Below are 7,608 nucleotides of genomic sequence, written 5' to 3' on the forward strand. Positions count from 1 at the left end.
ATTGTGTTGAGCATGCATACCACATTCTCTATACTTTTATTGTTTCTCCACTATGCTTTGCAACTCCATTGCACCCACTTTTGCATTGCGGCTTTTTGCTTTTTACCCTATATACCATTTGGTGTTTTCTCTCTATAGTTTGCCATTAAATATGTTGGACGTTAGGAGGGTGAAATGGGGGCAAGAAATGGTATGATTTCAAAAAATTAGATATCGAACACTTCTTGTTTTGGGGCACGCAAGAGCGTTATCTTAAAACGATATTTACCCCCATTCAATAGAGTGTTTGATGTGCATAAGAAGGGCAATTCGTCCTCGGGATAGAAGAAAACATATAGGTGTTTTACAATATTCCTGAGCTCTATGCACCCGAGCTTGGAACCCACACATTAGATACTAGAGTCTTGATAGTTTAGAGAGAGAAAGAGACAAAAGCGAGTAGAGAGAGAGAGGGAGTTAGCCCATTGGTTTTTCTCATTGGAATTACAGAGAAATTGAGTATTAAGAGAGATGCAAGGGCTATGAAAGTGTGTATCTCGTATGGCAAAATGACTCCTTTATATAGAGCCACATGGTGGCTATACATTTATTGTAGTGGTGGTTACATGCACCACCAACAACTACAAGTTACATGCAACTCTTTAACTCAGTTGATGGCTACTGTTATAGCCTCCTTTTGCCTCCATGTCATCAACGGCTATATGACTGTTGGGTGACCCACATGCATCAATAGTTAGATGACCGTCCTTTTGCCTACATGTCATCAACGGTTATATGACCGTTCGGTGAACCACATCCATCAATAAATAGATGACCGTTGGTATCCCACATGAGCTGGACTCACAAAAAGAGATTGAGCCTCAAGCCCAACCCGTACATGTTCTCGGGTGAGAGGCGCCTCTCGCTCCGATTTGAGCGAAATGCAAAGTGCGCCGTCAAGTGCCCTTGTGCCCACGCACACGCATGTGCACGTGCGCATCATACACTTCGCGTGCTCCGTACATGCACCTTCTTACACATTTGTACTTAGAGTATATTGCATGGAATGCATGCTCTTAAATACATCTCAATAAACTCTCACCTCTTCAATGTGGGATTCAAACCGACATCTTTCTCTCTCTACAGACAATTTAGGAAAGAACAATAAAACCATAGTTAAAGCAATTTAAAAAAGAATAATAAACCAAAGTTGTTGTTTTGAAATACACTTAAGCATTTTTCAAACAAAAATACTAATAATTTTCTCTACCAATTCAAAATAACAAAACAAAACATATGAAACATATTATTTGCATACCATGAAGTATCTTTCAATTTGAACTTTCACTTAGAGTGTACACCACAAAGTCCATCAAGTATTGTGGTAGCATATAGCTTTGAACCAGGATACTTATCTAACAGATCGATAGTATAACTCACAAAAATATTCAACTCTAGTATCTTTTTAACTGCTAGCATGTCTTGGGCCTTTATGCTTATATCCTGATTTTATAAGTGCTCTAAAGACGAGTCCATCTTATAGGAAGCAACATCACTTCCACACTTCTATAAGTGTGTCTATCAAGAGTGCCCCTGTATATAAATCACCCCGATTTATACATAGTCCATACATAGCTCATCTTACTAACATACAGGTTATTATTAGACTTATCTATCGTATGGATTTCCTTATAATGGGTACTAATTATATTTTGTCATCTAGTGACCAAACTAACCATGCGTACAGCTTGTTTTTACTATATTGAATTTAGAATTTTGAGGTTATAAAAGACTAAGTTGGGAGACTCTAGCCCCATTCGATTTGACATCTTACTAATATCATCCCTTGCAAGGCCTTAATCAAAGGATCAACCAAATTTTCCTTTAATCTTACAAATTCTACACTAATCACTCCATCCCCAAATAATAACTTACTAAAGTTATGCCTTTTACAATATGTGTAGATTTTTCATTATATATATCATTACAAGCTCTCACAATATATTATTATTACAGGTATTAGTTTTGGCCATATGGGAATGTCATATAACAAATTCTTTAGCCATTCGACCTATTTGTCGGCATAGTCTAAAACAATAATTTCAAACTCCGTAGTAGAGCGTGAAATATATGTTTGTTTATTTGACCCCCATGATATTGCATCACTCACTAATGTAAATATTCATTGGGATGCTGATAGTGGATCTTGGATTTCTTTATTCCAATTAACATCACTATGCCCTTACAACACACCGTAATAACCCAAATATTTTATGTCATGATTGATAGTTCATTTCAAGTATCATAATAGTCGAGGTATAACATCCCCTCTTTTATTGGGTAACTTGTACATCTACTAAGTTTGCCCACGACATATGCAATATCAGGCTTCATGCTAGTCATTGTATACATTAAATGACCAATTACGCAAGTATATTCAAGTTGAGATATACATCTCCCATAAATTTTTTTTAACTTAATATGATATCATTAGGGGTACAGACTGACTTACTATTAGTATATTCAAATTTGATAAGCATTTTTTCAATGTAGTGAGATTGAGTCAAAATTAATATTTTTTTTGTTTTTCACCATTTTGATACCAAGTATCGCATCTGCCTCTTCTAAGTCCTTCATATCAAAGTTAGATGTGATGAACTTTTAGTTTCCTCCAAAATTTCTAGATTAGGGCCAAAGATAAGAGTGTCATCCACATATAAACAAATTATGGCACAATTTTTTTTTTCTTATTATACACACATTTATCAGCCTCATTTTTTTTAAAACAAATTGAACAAATTTCTTATGCCGTTGTTTAGGTGCTTGTTTTAGTCTATAAAGAGATTTAACCAATTTACAAACTTTCTTCTCATGACCTGACATTACAAACCCTTTGGGTTGTTCCACATATATTTTTTCATCTATGTCACCAATTTTTTACATCCATTTGATCTACGACTAGATGATTGATAGAGGCCATTGCTAAGAACAATCTAATGGTAGCAATTCTTGCTACTGGTGCATATGTATCAAAATAACCAAGCATTCTTTTTTTAAAAAAAACCTTTAACAACTAATCTTGCTTTTTATTTATTAATAGAACCATCAAAATTCATTTTTCTTTTAAAAATCTATTTACAACCAATTGGTTTAGAACTAGGTGGAAGATCAACTAATTTTTAAGTTTTATTAGACATCATGGAATCCATTTCATTATTTATAGCTTCTCTTCAAAAAATTACATCTTGAGATGCCAAAGCTTCATTTAGAGATATGGGATCATCATCCACAGTTGAGAATGTAGGTCATGAATTAAAAAAATTTATTTTGATTAGCCTCAACAAGATAAATATAAAAGTCAGGTCCAAAGTTATAAGATGGATCATCTCTAATTCTCTTACTTCTTATTGGTTCTATTATTTCATAATCATTATTTTCTATAACTTCTTCATCAACATTATTATCATTTTCATGATTATTTTCATTTTGTATTCTACTTGATTCATTCAATTCACTTTTACAAGTGAGATTTTTAAAAAAATCAGCATTTCTGAATTCCAATATTGTGTTAGAGTTTAGATCCAAAAATCTATATGCTTTACTGTTTTGAGAATATCCTACGAAATCATATTTAGATGTTCTAGGACCCAAATTATTTCTTTTAGGATATGGAAGTCTAATATATGCAAAACAACCCTACACTTTGAAAAAAGTTAAAACAAAAGTTTTCTATCAAACAAAAGCTCATAAGGAGTCTTATCACACTTTTTATATGGAATTCTATTCAAAATAAAACATGCAGATAATAAAGCTTCACCGCGCAAGTTTAATGGCAAAGAAGAATAAATAAGCATTGCATTTACTACAACAACTAAAGTTCTATTTTTCATTTATGCTAGTCCATTTTGTTGATTGGTATAAGGAACAGTTACTTGATGAATAATACCATTAGTTTCACAAAACTCATTAAAGTATGTAGTACACATTTTCTAAAGTGAGTACCTTGCTTGAACTAGACTTTAGTTCCACCGTACCCTTTCCAAGCATATTTGTCATAGCTTAGGTTCTAAGTTGAACTGAATTACCGTCATCCATTGGTTCAAAAGTCTTACAATGTCTTGATTGTTAGACACATGAATGGTAGCACCAAAATTGACCCACCATCCATTGTCTTTATCGATCATATTTACTTCATTGACTATTGCAACAAATTTTTCTTCAGTGGTTAGGTTCACTTGGTTTCTAGGCCTTTTGAGCCATTTCTGGTGTTGGCACTCTCTTGAATAATGTCTCGATTTTCCACATACATAACAAATGACTTTCTTTTTGTTGGCAATAGACTCTTGGTCCTTATAATTTCCATTATGGACTTTGAGAAAGAAAGTCTTTTTGTTAGAATGAGCCCTTGATTTTTGCTTAACAAAGTTTGCCTTAGAGTGAAAATTAATTAATTTTTCTTTCTTTTCCCTAAGTCTATTCACTTCTTAAATTCGAAGAGATCTTCGAAGTTGAATCAAATGAAGATCAATTTTCTTGCGTTCCATCTTCTTTTGATACTCTCTCCAAAATAGGGGTATCTTATGAGTTATATAGCCTACTAGGAAATATTTATCAAAAGAAATCACACAATCTTTAAGTTCATTCACTACAAGCTGCAATTCATATACTTGAGAGAGAATATGTTTGTTTTCAATTAATTTAAAATCTAAAAGTTAGAGATCATAAATATTTTGTTACCATACTCTTTCATTAGGTACTTGGTTTCAAGTAGTTTTCATAGCTCTATTGTCGTACCAATGGAGGCATACATGTCATAGATAGGGTCCGCCAAGGCATTTAGGATATGACCCTTGCATATATAGTCATCCTCCATTCATATCTTGTATGATTGAGTTTGCTCGTCAGTGGAATCATCCGATGTGGCGGCGGCATAGGCATTGACTCGATGACTATGTAAGCCACTTTGAGAGTGGTAAGCAAAAAGAGAACCTTTTACTGCATTCTCTTGAAATTCAACCCGTTGAAGTGTTCGAGTTAAGTAAAATCGAGATTCATTGACTTTCAAAGAAATCATGGCAATCTCCTTTCTTTCACCCATAAATATTGTCTTGAATTGTTGGAGGTTAAGTCGGTGAAATGGGGGCAGAGAATGGTACAATTTCGAAAAATTAGATCTCGAACTCTTTTTGTTTTCGGGCATGCAGGAGCGCTATTTCAAGATGATATTTACCCCCTTTGATAGAGTGTTTGATATGCATAAGAAGGACAATTTGTCATCGAAATACATGAAAACATAAAGGTCTTTTACAATATTCCTAAGCTTTATGCACCCGAGCTTAGAACCCACACATTAAACACCAGAGTCTTGAAAGTTTAGAGAGAGAAAGAAACAAAAGCAAGTAGAGAGAGAAAGAGTTACCCCACTGGTTTTTCTCACTGAAATTGAAGAGAAATGATGCTTCGAGAGAAATGCAACGGTTGTGAAAGTGTGTATCTCATATGGCAAAAGGACCTTTTTATATAGAGCCACAAGGTGCTTGCACATTTATTGTAGCAGTGGTTACATGTACCACCAAAAAGAGATCGAGCCTCGAGCCCAACCCGTACTCGGGCGAGGGGCGCACGATGTGAGCAAAGTGCAAAGGACTCCATCAAGCGCCCTTGTGGCCATGCCTTCGCATACGCACCTGTTGTGTACTCCACACATGTACCTTCCCTCTCCTTTGTATTTAGAGAATATTTGCATGGGAATGCGTGCTCTTAAACATAGCTCAATAAACTCTCTCATCTTCAATGTGGGACTCAAACCAACATCTTTCTCTCTTTACAAAGCAATTTAAGAAAGAATAACAGAACCATAGTCAAAGTAATTTAGAAAAGAATAATAAACCAAAGTTGTTATTTTGAAATACATTTAAGCATTTTTCAAGCAAAAAATACTAACAAAATATACCACTCCCATTTTTGTTTCGCCTTTCTTATTTATCCTTGGAGTTTTCCGTTTCTATATTTTGTGGGCAAGTTTTTCTATTTTTTTTCTCATGTTTTTGCTTGTATAGTCTAATCTTGTGGGAGCATATGATATGGGAAAGATTTCTATACTTCCCCTACAACATAGGATCTATGCTTCCCCTACCATCCAATCATCCAATTTTGATCAAGTGAGCCACTCACTGTTTGATTTTAGATCCAATGCCTATTTGATTTTTAAATATTTATATACAAATTATATGAATATGAAATTTGATACGTGTCATCTTCTCATTGGGGTGCACTTACAAAATATTAAAACTAATTTTTCAATAAAATTATAATGACCATAATAACCCTTCAAACTTTCAAGGGTATTTTGGTTATTTTATTTTATGGCGAATTTTTTTTTATATTTTTTAAAAGTGCGCTTTTAATAGAGGATTGGACGCCCAAAATTTGGTGTTAACATAGTTTATATAAAAAATTAAAATAGTGTAGGGAAGTATATAAGTTTTATGTTATAACGGAAACATAGAAAGCTTGCCCAAATTATGTACTTATTCTCTTAGGCAAAAGACCTAAGGGGTTCATTGAGCTCAAAATCAGAATAGGTTAGTTTTCCTACTTTTTTAGTTTAATGTAGGAAAGCTTTCTCTCTTTATGTATCACATATTTTTTAGTAGTAATTTAATTGAAAATATATAATTGCGCTCTCCATATGCCTTAAAAAAATTAAAGCCTTAAGATTGAATTGGAACCATCCAATTTTTTTGGAGGGCACGATCAAAGTGCTTTCTTGAAAATAATCATCTAACGATATTTAGAATTTAGATGAATCTCAAAATTTTAGATAAAAAAATCAACTGAAAGCAACTCTTAGTTCTATTTATATGCTTTTATGGCTCAACAAAAGTAAAAACATTAAGTGGTCCCACTGAAGCATATACTGTACAATTGCTCCCTTGGGTAAAACGCAAGCTTGGATTCCTTTTTTGGACCCCAAAATTTCTAAAACCCAACACATAATTTCAAATACAAAAAAAATCAAGTTATGTTATATTTGTGCCTCAAAAAAAAAAAAACAATAAAGTCCCAATTTTGAACATGAACTCTCCATTTTTTTATAGCAAAATTGAGGTGTTCAAGATCCCAAAATGCAATTTTTTTTGTTAAAAACAATCATTGATGATATTTAGATAGATCCCAAAATTTTGATAAGTAAATTCCAATTCCAAGGGAGTTGTTATTTTACCATATGTTGCTATGGCAGCATGCTATACGCGCTCCAACACAAGTTTGTTTTGCGTGAAAATATTTTCTGGTAATGTGAAAGAATGTATAGGAATAATTTCACACCAATTGATCACAATATATATTTTTACAACAATGGGCAACTAATTGATATAAAAATATTCTTACATCTGACCACGTGAATGGATTTTTTATGTACAAATATTTATCAAGAAATAGTTAACACAAACTAAACATGCCATAAATAGATAATCAAGTCTAAAGGATAAAAAAAAGGCTTAGATGCAAAGCCAAAAAACAAAGGTGTGGTTTTTATAAGATTGCAACATTAAATAATCTAATTAAGCCACACCTCCGAATAATATCATAACATGTATTTTTGGTGTACATTTTTTTTAGTATTAT

This window comes from Amborella trichopoda, chromosome 2, assembly GCF_054954075.1.
Source record: "Amborella trichopoda isolate Santa Cruz 75 chromosome 2, AtrichopodaSantaCruz75HAP2 v2.0, whole genome shotgun sequence".
Classification (NCBI taxonomy): Eukaryota; Viridiplantae; Streptophyta; class Magnoliopsida; order Amborellales; family Amborellaceae; genus Amborella; species Amborella trichopoda.